This window comes from Podarcis liolepis (genome assembly GCF_965112155.1).
Source record: "Podarcis liolepis genome assembly, chromosome: 4".
In the NCBI taxonomy this organism is placed as follows: Eukaryota; Metazoa; Chordata; class Lepidosauria; order Squamata; family Lacertidae; genus Podarcis; species Podarcis liolepis.
The window spans coordinates 11,839,357-11,854,822 of NC_139558.1; the positions used below are offsets into that span (position 1 = coordinate 11,839,357).

At 46.3% G+C, this 15,466-nt stretch overlaps 1 protein-coding gene across 12 annotated transcripts in view; it reads right to left on the bottom strand.

Moving 5' to 3' along the window:
- The window catches only part of MBNL2 (muscleblind like splicing regulator 2), an 82,479-nt gene extending 71,909 nt beyond the window's left edge, over nucleotides 1-10,570 (bottom strand). For 8 of the 12 annotated variants that reach the window (XM_083501296.1, XM_083501293.1, XM_083501294.1 and 5 more), the window contains exon 1: nucleotides 10,162-10,297. The gene's annotated coding sequence lies outside the window, so the exon portion shown is untranslated. Of the gene's footprint in view, nucleotides 1-10,161 lie in introns of all 12 variants that reach the window. The other 4 variants (XM_083501298.1, XM_083501297.1, XM_083501281.1 and 1 more) reach the window with 2 other exon arrangements.
- Nucleotides 10,571-15,466: the final 4,896 nt, after the last annotated feature.

The window sequence follows — 15,466 nt, forward strand, 5'->3', positions numbered from 1 at the left end:
TGCTCATTAATTTCTATTGATGCACTCTGAATTAAAACTAACATTGGATACAACCCGTATAATTTAGGAATCGCTCAGTTTTTCTGTTGTAAATTGTTTTAACTTATTTTATATTGTTGCAGCTTGCCCTGGGACCTACTGTCAAAGTAAGAAATCCTATAAATAAATGGGTTATATATAAAACACGTATCTTCCAATAATTTGGATGCTGAGGTACAGATTGAGATATAATTCCTGGGGCACAATAGAGATGCGTTTTTTAATTAGCTCCCGCGATTTCTTGGCATGGCTTGGTTGGTTGTAAGTCACTTCAGGTTGCCTTGGACAAGATAAAGAGACTAACAAATTTAATAAATAAGTATTATTATTATTTCCTGAGAGTTTCGCTTCATGGAAAAACTAACACTTGAAGAATAAACCGTTCCTTTAGGTTCCTTCCTACACTACAATGCTCTATAATGGCTAAAACATACATTCAACAAGATAATGGTCTAGAGCCATGGTTCCCAAACATTCCCCACCCCCATGGACCACTTGAAAAATGCTGAGTGTCTTAGAAGACAACTTGTCTGCCTGTTGCAGCAACTGTAACACTACAGTTCTGTACTAGAAGCTGTACAATTTTACTTCTCATACACTGTATTTTACTGCATGCTGTAGATTTCGAATTGCAATACATTAAATCATAAGAAATAAAAGAAACAATAAAATGCAATTAAAAATCACTAGGAATACTTATTGCAATGGATATGCCATCACTCATCTTCAACCACAAATACATAGACATCATCATTATTATTAATTAAATTTGTATACCGCCTTACAACCGCAGGTCTCAGGGAGGTTCATAGGATACACTGCTGACCACCTGAATGATGCCTGTGGACACTTTTGTTCCATGGACCAGCTTGTTAACACATGGTCTAGACTAGAGCAGTGTTTCCCAACCACTGTTCCGCGGCACACTAGTGTGCCGCGAGATGTTGCCTGGTGTGCCGCGGGAAAAATTAAAAAATTCGAAAGATTTTTTTTTAAGTCAAATTTTCAATTGGAGCGCCGTCACTAGATGACCCCTGGGGTTCTCTCCCTCCCTCCTGCTCTGCGCCTCCCTCCTCCTCCTCTTCCTCCGGGGAGGCCCTTCCTGGCTCTCAGCCAAGGCTTGGCGGCTGCCACTCACTCACTCGCTCGCCCACCCGTCCCTCCATCCCTGCACCCGGCCTCTCCCCCTCCGTCCCCAGCGCGGGGGCTGCCGGGATCCGTAGTCCCCTCGCCCTTGGGCTCCGCGCCCGCGCGGGGTGCGCGAACTACGTTTCCCAGCGTGGCCTGGCGGGCCGGGCGTTTTGTTTGAAGCGCTCTTCTCCCGGCCATGGAATGAGCGCGGCGGCGGCGGCCGGGCAGGCAGGGGCTCTTCCGCGCAGACCCCGCGCAGCCTGCCTGCGCCCCCGCGGAGATCGGGCAGCAGGATGGAGCCCGGGGATCCCCGCGGAGGCGGAGCGGCGGAGGCGGAGGCTGCCCCCCAGGTAGGGCTGTGTCGGGGTTTTTTTATTTTTGCAATGCTGCATCCGCGCCGGAGGGGATGCATCGGACCGCGGGGAGACCCCTTGGCGGGCGTGCAAGGCAATGCATGCGTGCAGGCGTTGCATGGAGTGCAGTGCAATGCAATGGCAACGCGGCGCCCTGCATGCATGCATGCAACTTCCACCGGCGCTCCGGACTTGGCAGGTGAGGGGGGTCCCAAGTGGACGGCAGAGAGAACCGGGAGGGTGAAGGGGAGCCGGGGGGGAGCAGCGCTGCTCCCCGAGCCGAGCCCGGGGGGAAACTTCGGCGTCGTTGCGCCGGGTGTTGGAAGCGGAGGCTGGCGGGGGCCCCTCACCTGCAAAACCTGGTCGCCTCTCATATATTTCGTGCATTGCATTCATCGCCCGCTTTCTCCTCCAAGGAGCTCCCGGGGGCGCACGTGGTTCTCCCCGTGTTATCCTCGCAACAACAGCCCTGCGAGGTGGGTCTGGCGAGTGGCCCAAGGGAGCACCCAGGGATTGTCCTGGCCAGGTGGGGTGATTTGAACCCTGCTCTCTGCCCGGTCTTCATCCTCATTTAGCCCCCACATGTGCATGACTGTGCATGACTGAGGTTTTCCCCCCTCGTCTTGGCTATGGTGTGAGTCTGTGCTGTTAATTAATGGGGTTCTGCCTTCGGAGAAGATGAGCCAGCCCTCAAGGAGGTGATTATGTAATTTGCTAGCAATTCATGTCCCTCCCGGCGTGACGCTGCGCGCTGACGTCACGGGGCTGTAATGGTGGTGTGCCTCGAGATTTTTTTCATGAAACAAGTGTGCCTTTGCCCAAAAAAGGTTGGGAAACACTGGACTAGAGCATCCCTATATTCAGTCACCGAAGTGTAAGCATTGGACATTTAATAGCACTCTGAAGAACAAATGTGATTTATTCTAACGGGAACGAAAGGGAAGCCTAACTGAACACATGCAAAGGAGCCATAACTGATGAGGCAAGATTATCTCCTTACTGGGTTCTGTCAAGTGGGACTCCACAGGAGTTGATACTATTACACATTGCTCAGCACACACACACAAAGCCATGGGGCAAGATAGTCTGGAGCTGTGCAGTTGGGTATCATCATCGTGTTGATGAAACCCAGTTCTATACTTCATTAACTAAAGAGCTAGGTGCTAAAGCAAGTGTTTGGAACTGATGAAGTGGATGAGGTTGATTAGGCTGAGACTGAATGCAGACATCATCTGTCTGATGCTGATGCTCAAGGGGCATTTTGCTCTATTCCATCAAAGTAGACTTACAGGCCAATGTTGCTCCTGGACTCAATACTGCACCTCGCAGGAGTGCCTTCTGTCACTTACACCCGCAGCATAGGCCACACACCTTCTTGCAAAAAAGGTTTGCTGTCCTCCTACAAGATTCTGCCAACCTACTGAGAACTTAGAGGGAAGCTCTGCTCCACATCCTGTTCAGCTGGTGAATACATGGAAGATGGCCTTCATGGATGAAGTATCCAAACTCTGAAACTCTCTCCTTCAAGAAGCATATCTAGTGCCTTCTCTCTTAACGTTTAGGAAGATTGTGAAAAGCATCCCATTTCTACGTGTTTTTAATACCACCAGATGATGCATTTCCCGAAAGCTAAGTATGATTTGTTCTGATTATGACTTGTGTGTTTTGTTTTTAAATTTCAAGTGCAACGCTTTGAGGGTGTTTTGACAAAGAAGAGCAGCTTATATATTTTAAAAATAAATAAAAAGAGGCTCAGCACCCAATCCATCCTTATAATTTATGGTGGGTAGGACAGTATGAAAGCCACTCAGTCCAAAAAAGGCTTTTAAAGGTTAAAACCAGCACTTTGAATTCAGAACGGAAGCGAACCAACAGCAAGTGAAACGGTTGCAGAATGGACTGGATATGCTCCCAGCCCCAGTATTTTGCTCTAGGTTGGGGGTTCCCAAACTGTGGCCTGGAAACTTATTTTGGTCCATGGCATATATGTGGCTGCATGGTGGAAGATGGAAGGCAACAATCCATCAGTTTAAATACAATGGTACCTCGGGTTAAGAACTTAATTCGTTCTGGAGGTCCGTTCTTAACCTGAAACTGTTCTTAACCTGAAGCACCACTTTAGCTAATGGGGCCTCCCGCTACCGCCACACTGCCGCCACGCAATTTCTGTTCTCGTCCTGAAGCAAAGTTCTTAATCCGAGGTACTATTTCTGGGTTAGCGGAGTCTGTAACCTGAAGCATCTGTAACCTAAAGCGTCTGTAACCCAAGGTACCACTGTATTAATATTGCATTTTTATTCATTTGGTCCATGGCATATCTGTGGATGCATGGTGGAATACGGAAGGCAACAATCCATCAGTTTAAATATTAATATTGCATTTTATTTCTTTCCTTTCTTATATTGGTTTGCATTACAATCTGAAACCTATAGAATGCAATATATAACTAACAAAATAATAAGTAAAAAGACAACAAAATCATACAGCATCTAGCCCAGCGCATTACAACTCCTGTGCTCTTGCCAGTGTGTTTGCACTGCGCCAACCTCACAGCTGCCTTACCCATACCACTCTCTTTCCCATTATGCAGCAGCAACTCAGCCAGAGGCAGCCCTGCCATGTTGTCTGCTACAGTCAATATGAATTCCCCAAACACTTATGACTTATAGGTCAAGGCCAAGACATAGAATTGGGGAGTCCATTCAGATTACGAAGCACAAACATGCAGGGCAACATCAGGTTTAAATCAGTCTTTTCATGCTACTAATGGGCCCCAGCTGGTTCTACCACCCGAGTTCCCATACGGCACATCTCCTTTGTACACTCACTTCGGTCTCCTTATCTCCACAGACATGCCACCTGGCAGAAGGCAGTTATTGCTTAGTGTGTGATCTGAGCCAAAAGGAGACAACCACCAGGTTACATTCCCCAAGAACGTCAGGCATTGCCTCTGCCATGATGGCCACCTGCTGCATAACAGAGCCAAGTATCAGCTAAGCTCCCGTAATAAGTACTGCTTCTGGATAAGCATCACGAAAAGAAAGAGGGCACAAAGGCAAGGGAAGTGACTGAAGAATGTAACAGCGTGGTGGCAGCAGTGTCGTGCCACAGCTCTGGTGGTGGAAGGGATTCCAATGGCAATGGAACTGGCAATGACCCCATCTAAGCTCCCGGTGCTTACGGTAGGTAGGTGCCCAACAATGCTGACAGTTGACCCACGTCATGTGCTGTGCCAGTGATGACATAATCCAGCAAGCAGATTGACTCCTGCTGTACTCTGCGCCAGCTGAAGCCTCGAAACCAACTTCAAGAGCAATCTTGCATTGTGTGCATTAGTGATACAGTGGTACCTCCGGTTAAGAACTTAATTAGTTCTGGAGGTCCGTTCTTAACCTGAAACTGTTCTTAACCTGAGGTACCACTTTAGCTAATGGGGCCTCCTGCTGCTGCTGCGCCGCCACCGCACGATTTCTGTTCTCATCCTGAAGCAAAGTTCTTAACCAGAGGTAATATTTCTGGGTTAGTGGAGTCTGTAACCTGAAGCGTATGTAACCTGAAGTGTATGTAACCCGAGGTACCACTGTACAGCCTTACGAATCTGACACAAAAGCAGTCCAGCCTATCCTGAAATGCCAAGTATAAGAGTAGTTTATGCAAGTCCCCAAGGTTTTAGACCTGAGTGACAAGAGGAGACTGATCCCTATCTGTTATGGGTGTCCCTATCATTCCCACTGAGGACACAATACCTGTCAATCTTCATTAATTCAATTTAATCTGGACACGGCTTTGGTAAATAGACATGCATGGAGTCCTTCACTGTGGTCAGCTACACAGTAAGCACTTCACACCACAAGATCTGAAGACTGTTTTACCCTTTACTGGTTTCAAGGTAAGCCGAAAATGTTTTCTGTGTACAGCCAATAACATCTAGAGGGCTACAGCTTCTCCAACCCTGGCTGTAATTTGCTTCTATAATTTTACCTGGTAGATGCCTATGTTGGAGAAGGTGGATGCAGCTCTTGCAAGGACAACTCCCAGGGCATAATGAGCAGCCATACGGCATCACCGTTTGGCAGGTACTGACAAATGCCCTGGCCAGAACACCAGGAAGGAAAACAGATCCTCCCCCCTACAAAAAAGAGAGCTCCCAAACAGATCCATTTTTTAAATAACTCTTAAAAGAATGGGAGGATAAGGAGACAGCTGCCTCCCCTAACACGATGCACATTCTCACCATTTAATAGGCAAAATGCACACAAACAGCAAACTCTATGAAAAGAATGTGGTAAACAGGTATATTTGTATGAGAATTAACTACTCTGGAGAGGGTTTTTTCCTGAGGCTAGGCTGATAAGAGAACATCAAGAGGATTCCTTTCAGGCATGCTTAACTATAAATTGCTTTTATTTTACTGTTATTTTACTTTTGCTTTTTCTTCATTGCCCCATCATCTGCTTTGCGCAATAGTTGCCCGATGAAGAGAAAGTCTGACACTATTTTGTGACATTTTGGTTGGTCCTAATTAGAGGGGGTTTGTCATTATAAGCCACAGAAATTCCATGGCTTATAATGATTGCACCTTGACATGGGGTTTGGGGGCCACAAGGGAGTCTAAATTTGGGCTCTTCCAAAAATAAGATGATCCACTTATTTTTAAGTACCCTAACTTATTTTTTACTCAACCCAATGTGAGCTGGGGTGGGGTGGGCAGTCAACAATATCTAAGTTTATCTTGCCATTGATAAAATTTCAAAAATGGACAAGCATTTTCCGTCAGAGACTGTGCTCAACCCACACCCCAAAATTAAAAAAGTGATCTCTCTCCTTAATGCAGGGCTATTTTTGCAGAAGAGCTAGCCTCAGTTCATTTACACTCATGCATGTAGTGCTAGACCATGGTTCAGCAATATGTACAAGTGCAGCCATTGTAAACAGGCAGTAGCCCATTTTCTTTGAACATCTGGCATTCCATGTGATTCACTGATAGCCTATTGAGATACCAGCTTTAAGGATCAGGTTTAGACATGTGTAAAGAAGTAATAGATGCTGCCTGGCAATGGTTGCATCTTCCTTTGGGTAGGGTGTGTTTGCAGAGTTAAACATTAAATGAGAAAACTATGAGTGTGCAACAAGTTGCAGCTTGGATGAGAATAGGAGAACAAAAGAAAGGAGTTGATGACACATCAGTTCTTCCACAACTTGAAGAATCGTTCTCTCATTTTTCTACATGCCCCTATTAAGATATTTAATTAAACACTGTATTCATTATATCTGAGTTGGGCCCTTTCCCCCATGACATACAGCAGCTACAAACCCACTACTTTTATGACATAACCAGGCAGTATACTGTATTTTTTGCACCATAACACTCACTTTTTTCCTCCTAGAAAGTAAGGGGAAATGTCTGTGTGTGTTATGGAGCGAATGCCTGCGGGTGGCGGGAGGGATCTGCTGCAGTCCTTCCCTCCTCCGTGGTTACAAAGCATGGATCCACATGGATCCTCAGGATTTTTGCATTGGGCTACTCCAAACTGTCAGATCACATGTCTGTGGCCACAGCATGAGCCACAAAAATCATATATCCACTATTTCGTTTAGAGTATTTTTTTTTCTTGTTTTCCTTCTCTAAAAACTACATGCGTGTTATGGTCTGGTGCGTGTTATAGAGCGAAAAATACGGTAATTATCAGGTGCTACAGTGATACAAAATTCACTTATCTGGAGCAAAGTTAAATTACGGTCCACATACAGTATGGTTTTCTCCCAATGAATTCAATGGGACTTAACCCAAGAATATCCAAAGCAAGTCATTTTGGTATGACTGTTCGGTATTCTCACTAGTCAGGAAAAAAACAACAACCCCACATTTCTAAAAGAAATGAACAAACGTGCAACAGAATCCTTTTCCATGTTTACTTTGAAGCAAGCTCTATTGTGTCCACTTCCTAGTTACTAACTCCCTATGCAGGGCCAATATAGCCTTATGTTTATAGATTTAAGCAACCACTGCAATTCAGAGTTCATTTACTGGATGTATGGTCTACCCAAGTCGATGGAACAATGTTAGGTGCCCACCAACATTTCACTACCATATGTTGGTTTCATACATCCTAAAAGTGGCTCCAAGGCACCCATATAGTGCTAATTTTATCCTTTAATATAACATTGCATTTAAGTGTTTATAAAATTATTATAATTAGTTCAGAACTACAAAGGCAAACTGCGAGTCTAAATGCCACAGCTCAGCAGCTTGAAACACATGACAATATTTTTGATGGGAATCACAGTTCAGTTCAGGTTTTTTAATATAAAGTTCAAAAGTTTTCATATATTTAAAATGTTCTCAAGCTGCCTGTTAAGACAAACGAAATACATTGAGACAACTGAATCAAATAAATAATGCTAAGGCAGCAACTTAAAAGCAACAAGACAGCGCTAGCCAGGTACAAAACAAACAAATGTCAGCTATGCTGCCAGCTTTTCCCACATGTTGACAATTGTGCAGAACCTTTAATGCCATTTTTAAAGCATGTTATGATCATTTTAATTTGCAAACTCTCCCTAGGCAACAATCTCCCCTCACTAAATGGGAAGTTTTAATATGAGTTCAGTACGGGTAAGGCTACACCTTTTTGTTCCAACCCACCAAGATAGATACATGCAGGAAGCAGAGTCCACCATCACCAATGGTGGACTGGGAGACTGGATATGGGTGCGCAAATTAACAAATGTATATGACCCCTTTCTACCATGCATGGTTTGAATGGAGTGTGCCACCTTCCCATCTATCTTATAATGCGCATGAGAATGTAAGATGGCACCCACTGTTTCACACCACTGGTATGTAGCCTTTGGTGCACGATTGTGTCAGGAGTGGGAGCTGTTCCACTAAAACCAAGGTGGTTCTCTTCACCGAGTCCAGTGGAGGAGGAGGAGACTGCACTCACAGCACAAATCTAAGCACATATACTCAGAAGTAAATCTCAAGTGATTTCAGTGGGATGTAGTCTGAAATTCCATGCAAGTTTAACTGGGAGGAAGACTGAAATCCTAAACATAGTTGCTTAGGGAGCAAGCACCACTAGTGAACTTACTTCTGAGTAAAAACACACAAGATTGCACTTTAAGTATCAGTGAGCACATGGGACTTCCTTCTGAGTAGGCATAGGATTGCAGCATTTTTACAAATGTAATGTTTTCTTGCATTCAGGCAATATCATACAGCATAAAATGGGATTTTATGAATTGCAAGCCTGCAGAAAAAATATACCATCCCAATGCAGCCTCAGTGTCTGAAGCCTTGTTTTTATGTAAAATTCCTCTGTCTCTAGTGTTGCATTTTCTTTCATCTTTCCCTCTTACAGCCAAGAGAACAACATATTTTACTGTCTCTGAACTCTGTTTCTGGCGCCAGATCACTTCTGTAAATGCAATGTCCCTACGAATGTTACTTCTTGCACCAATCTCGCCAACAGCTGCAACTACAGAACCAGGAAACAAAACATTTAGAAAACACCACCATACAAAGCACCTTGCAGTCAGGCTCTCTTCCTTGCCTGAAACAACTCAGCCAAATGCAAACATGAGCTGCTCGCTGCTGCTACCACCAAAAGCACCGGGGGTTGCCAAATGCTGAGTTAACAAAACTGTGAATCTGCACTGAACCAAAAGTAATAGGGAGTGCGTGGCTTTCTTTCCACACGTTCTCAGTAGCCTGACACTGTTGTACCCTGGACAGACAGGCACGTAACTTTATTCTTCTTTCCGCAAGGGCAGACGCAGATGCGTCAGATCTTTTAAAAAAACTGTTGGAAACCAACGCATTTGTGCCTCATTCAAGCGGATCCCAAGTTACATATGCTACTCATTACTCGGGGAGAGGAGAGGAGGGGAGGGGAAAGATTTGAAAAAGGCCTGAGTCAGCTGCAGGAGACCTTGGCGTTGGTGTCATTACGATTATGATTATTACTACTACTATTACTATTATTATTAGGGGGGAGGGGATTGAAGGAGTAGTAGACCAAGTTGGCATACCCTAAGGGAAAGGGATCTGCTCCCATCATGGCTTTTAATCTTATCTAAATCAGAACTACTCCTCCCTCCTCCCTGAGCAAAGAGAGGGAGAGGCGTTCTGCTCCTTTCACACGCGCGTCCCTTGCAAATAACGCCTCTCCCGACGCTCCACCAGCCACGGTGCCGCCTCGGCGCGGGGGGAGCCGGACAGCCAGGGGTTAAACCCGGCAGCCCCTCGGGCGCGAGCTGCTCGTGTGAATGCACGAGCGTCGGGTCCCCGGGAACAGAGCACGCCAAACGCGTAAACCCGGGTCTAGAGGGTAAACAGGGCGCCTGGCAACGCCGCGGCTCTTCTTGCGCAGCGAACCTGCGCTCATCTCCATAGCACCCGCTGCGCGCGGGCGGGCGGCCAGGCGGAGAGGTGACGCCGCCGCCGCCGCCTCGCCGCGACCCCCCGCCCAGCCCGCGTTCCCTACGTGCGTCCCCGCCGCCCCCGGGAGAGAGGCCGGCGTCCTCCCCTCAGCCCGCCGCCCGCCCCTGGCCACCCGCCGCGCGCTCTCGGGAGGAGCCGGCGCGCCTCGCCAAGGTTGCCCTCGCCCTCGCCGCCCCCGCTTCGTCCCCTCACCTGCCGCGGAGAGACCGAGCCGCGTCCGCGCGTCTGGGGCTGGGCGCGAAAGGCAGGAACTTGCCAGCTCTGCCGGCGCGGCGGCGGGGGCGGCCGCTGGGGACGGGCTGGCCCGGGCCCACCCCGAAGGGCCGGGCCAAAGCCGCCGCGGCGCCGCCTCTTCTCCTCCTCCTCACAGAGCCGCCGCAGCCCCCGCCGGCAGGCAGCGCGCGAGGAGACGCCGGGCGGCGGGAGACGCGGGCGGCTTCCCTCAGCCCGCTGCTCCCCCGGCGCCTCTGCGGCCCATGCCCGGGGGTTGCCGCGAGTCCCTCGGAGGCGCACCCGCCTCGGAGCTTTATGCACCTCGGCTTTCAGCTCGCCGGCCCTCCCCTTCGTGCAGCCAGGCGCTCCGAGTCAGGGAGGCAGGCGCGGGCGATGCGTGACGTGGGGCGGAAACCGACAGTCCCTCTCGCGGCGCTTCAGGCCTCGCCGCCGCCGCCTCAGTCCTGCGGCTCCACCAAGGTGAACGCGGAGGGGCTGGGCTGGCTGCCGGGGAAGCCGAGGCCCCTCTTCGCCTTGCCTTGGGGGGGCCTCGGCCCTCACGAGTTGTGAAAAACTGACAAATCATAATCATCATATTTCTTAGTTATTTTTTCCCCTTCCCCACCCTATTGATAAAGCACGAAAAACGGGCATTATTTGCCCTTGAAATGGGCTTGCTTTCAAAACATGCGCACCGTGATAGGAACCAGGCGTCACAGAACATGAGAATCAACAGCCGTATAAGCCTGGCTTTTTCCAGCTTGCACCGTTTTGTGAAAGGCACAAAACAAATCTCTGAATTGAGCTCTTAGCTCGGCTGTCACTAGTCTTTTTTTTAAAGTAATGTTTATTAAGAGTTTAAAAATTACAAAAAGAAGAAAAAGAGTTAAACAAAGCAAAACAATACAATACATAAAAAAACAAAAAACACTGCTTATCTTAACAAAACAAAAACAGAAACAATTAAAAACACATCCAATATTTCCATATCTTGTCTTTCATTTACTTGTTTCGACAACCTCCTCACACCTCCCTTTTTTGTATTCTAGTTCAGTTAGCTATTTCAGCAAATCCTTTCCATCTTTCTCAGTTTTTGTCCCATTGTAGCACCCTGCTTGTGGTTAACGCTTAGCTGGAATGAAATATTCAACGCAGCAATAGAGAATTTAAAATAATTATTTATTTGTCAGACAAATAAATGAGAGGCACAGTGGTATATGGTTACCAAGCTCTGGCCTGGCCTCCTGCCATTATGGCCAGCACTTATATTCCCTTAATCCAGCCCCCTTTGCTCCTCCTTGGGCTGCCTCTGTCCAATCAGCCTGGTTGGATTTCCTATTGGCTGATTGCTATAACCAATCACAAAAAGATACACCCATATCCTTCTGTCCTTATAAGGAACACAAACAGCTATATATTGTTACATCTATAAATGACAAATAAGTAGTAATATATCTTACATGTGTCTCAACAAGGAATCTTAATTACCAGCTCACCTCTTGCCCTCCCTGCCCTATTGCCTTCTAAAACAAATGGTTAATCTTAAATTTTTATCTTAAACATATGTCAAGGATCTTGAGTTTCACATCAACATTGAAAGATATCCTTCATTTGAAGGTTTCTAAACAAATGTCTGGCAGCTAATATATCAGGACAGCATTTGATGGCGTCTTCTTGTCTGGCAAGAGGCTGGACTGGTGGCTGACTTAATTTCAAGATAAATACAACTCTTCTAGCATTTGTTAAATCCTTTGCATAATTACATTTAAGCCAACATATTTAATACACAACACAGATAGCCTCTTAAAAGGAATAAGGCCTTTTTAAAGTAGAGAGAGAAAGAAAGAAAAGGACTCAGTTTAAAACAGTTTCAAAAGAAGGCTCTTCAGTTCACATCCCCCCCCTTTAGCAAGCTGCTTTTCCCATTATCTGTTTAAGGAAGAAACAGCTTTAAAAAGACTTCCCAGCTAGATGTTTTAAAAAGACTTCCCAGCTAGATGTTTTTTCTCCCATTTACCTCTGGCCTTAGAAAATACAGCTCAAGGTTTTAAGAGAGGCCCATGGTATCATTTTACTATTTGCCCATTCCTAATTATATTTATCTCTGCCTTTGTTATCTTCTGTAACATGTAGGGTCAATGTCCTGCTTTTAGTCTGTAATTTCAGCTTTTATGACTTTGAGAATTGCTTTCTGCTATCAATCAAAAGGGGCCCCTTGTCTTAGGAGAATGGCCAAGGTTTTCTCTGCCTGGCATTGAAACATTTGAAAATCTTTTAGGCTCTCTCTAATATACAAGTCCTGATCAAACATTAATAAAATGCAGGCTTATGCCTGATGCCTCATTCCCCCCTTTCAAGCTCAAGGACCTTCGTCCCAAGTGTCCTTGATAGCTTGACCTTCATCATATTCCTGAGGTAAAGCTCTGTATAGGGCCATGATATGAGGTAGAGTTTCATTTGAAACCATCTTGCTAATTGTACTTCTAAAACATGAAATGATACATGGCATCATACATAAAACCATTACCACTACTGTCAAGAAAAACAAGCAAGACAATAGTATCCCTTTGAGTCCTGTGACATTAGGTAACCAATTGGTGAGCCATCCCATATCCCATCCTTCCCATGTTTGTACTGGGACATGTGCTATATTCTCCATTTTTGTGGCCAACACACGGATTGCCTCACCATTATCTGAAATGTTAAAGCAACAGGCATTCCCTGTCAAGTTCAAGACTCCACATAGGCCTCCCTGCTTGGCAAGTACATAATCCATTCCCATTTTCAGCTGCAAAATGGCGGCTCTACTTTCATCCAATTGTTGTGCAATAAGTCTCAAACTCCGGGCCGTTGCATTGGTTACAAGTTCCACTACTGCTTGCAATCGAATTATTCTGTTTAGATTATAAATAGGATCCCGTGCCCCTTGTATGAGCTCACCAGGATTCCAGGAGGCAGGATCATAATAGGCTATAATGCGCTCTGGTGGCCAATCATCAGTACCGCTCCAACTTTGGGTACTTCCTCCTGCTATATGAGAAATATCAGCGTTTCTTCGTGTACGCTTGGGCAAATTAGTAGGCATAATCCACATTGGTGGTAATACCCATCCCAGGAAACAAGTCCCACTCCATTTGGAGGGGAGTTTCTTGTATGCCCATTCTCCACATATCCACCACAACCATCGTGTCTGAGGTCTTTGGTACGTGGAGTACAGAAGGCGAAATAGCAAAAGAGGTAGAGAGTTCACAGTGCAGTATGTTAGATTGCCTTTTTCTGTCACAGTTATGTTCCATACCACTTTCCATGCATGAATAAAAGGAGGTGCACAGGGCAAGGCATCCCGAGTTCGATAGGTAGTATCGTGTGCCCAGGTATTCTTAATATTATCCCAAGTATAGTGACAATGAGAAGAGCCTATCATGGTAGAATCAGCTGCATCTGATGATTTATGTACACAGAATTCCCCTTGTACAGGTATAACTCGTAATGGTTTAGTTGAGTTCCATCCGGGGAAATTCTGTACTTCTGTTTGGTGTGGTATTTCGCTTACCATACCAATGGCATCTAATGGTATCGGTAATAAGGGCATACCTCCCTCTGAATCATCTGGCCCAAGAGAGCAAACAAGGCAATTGGTCCTATTTGCAACATTGGCTACCATTTCAGCTAAACCTACCCACATATTGTGGTCATGGTGGAATCCATATTTAGTCAATTTGGCCAGATTCAAGGACCCTTCCCCTTCCCAAGGGATCAGGATTAATAATAGAATCATGTTGATGTCTAGCATATGCATTCCTTCCACAAAAGATTACCTTATAGTGATAGCAAATAAATATTAGTCCCAATATAATTCCCCCAGTGACAGAAATGGGGAACCACCAAGACCAAAACATATATCCCGAGGATCCCCAATGAGTAATATCTCTGATAATTGTTCCACAAGGGGGTGGGCAGTCAATTAATTGTATAAGAGAATCTTTCCTTTCACAATCGCTGGTTCAGATGCTCCTCAAGCTTCAGGCGTGCGCAGGTCAGCCAGCTTCCAGGTTGTGGCTGCAGCAGGCCGGTCGTCTAATGTTGCCCGTGACCTAGCCCGTTCCCGGTAGGGCTAGATACAGGGGTTTTTGGAGAGAGTCAGTTTAAGAGGATTAGAGGGGTCACCTTTGCACGTCCAACTGCCTTCGGACTTCTTCAAACGGGAGTGATGAATCCAGGGGGTCACCTCAGCTACCTTCACCGCTGTTGGAGTAGAGAGCAAGACGGTGTAAGGTCCACGCCACTTAGGTGCAAGTGGATCACGTTTCCACTCTTTCACCCATACGCTATCGCCAGCCTGGAACTGATGAATCGGCTCGGCAATGCTGCACGGCGTGCGCTCGAGGACCCACCTGTTAAGAGAAACAAAAACACGGGAGAGAGATTGCACTTGTCCCTGTGTCACATGGTCTCCTATTTGTTTAAGATCAGCTGGAATATCCTGAACAAAGGAGGGCGGTCTCCCATACAGGAGCTCAAAAGGTGACAACTTAAGTCTTTTTGTGGGTGCACACCGAACACGAAACAGTGTTATGGGTAACACATCTACCCATCCCAATCCCGTTTCCTGGGTTAATTTTGCCAATTGGGTTTTCAGAGTCCGATTCATTCTTTCAGTTTTCCCTGAACTCTGAGGCCTATAGGCTGCATGCAGTCTCCATTTCACTTGTAGGACTCGACATACTTCTTGTACTACTTGATCAATGAACGCTGGCCCATTGTCACTTCCAATGCATCTAGGTAATCCAAACCTCGGGATCAATTCAGTGAGGAGTCTCTTAGTTACCTCTCGTGCCTTTTCAGTTCGGGTGGGAAAAGCTTCAACCCATCCGGTAAGAGTATCTACAAACACAAGGAGATACTTGAATCCCTTAGAAGGGACCAGCTCTGTGAAGTCCACAATTAGGCTTTCCATGGGGACATATCCCACATGTTGGATTCCAGGAGGTTGTACCGGTCCCTGCCTGGGATTGTTTTTAGCACAAAGAACACATTTCTGTGAAATGCAAGTTGCTAATTGTGATAGGTTAATAATATACAACTTCCGACTGAGACTTTCTCTGGTTGCAGTACCGCCAAGGTGAGTAGATTCATGATAATTTCTTACAATTGTGCCTGCTAGATGATGAGGTACATAAATCCTATTGTCTGGCAGGATCATCCAACCGTCCTTCACAACTGCTCCTTCCTGTTCAGCCCACTTCCTCTCTTCTGGGGTATAGTGAGGTTTAACTTCTTCTGG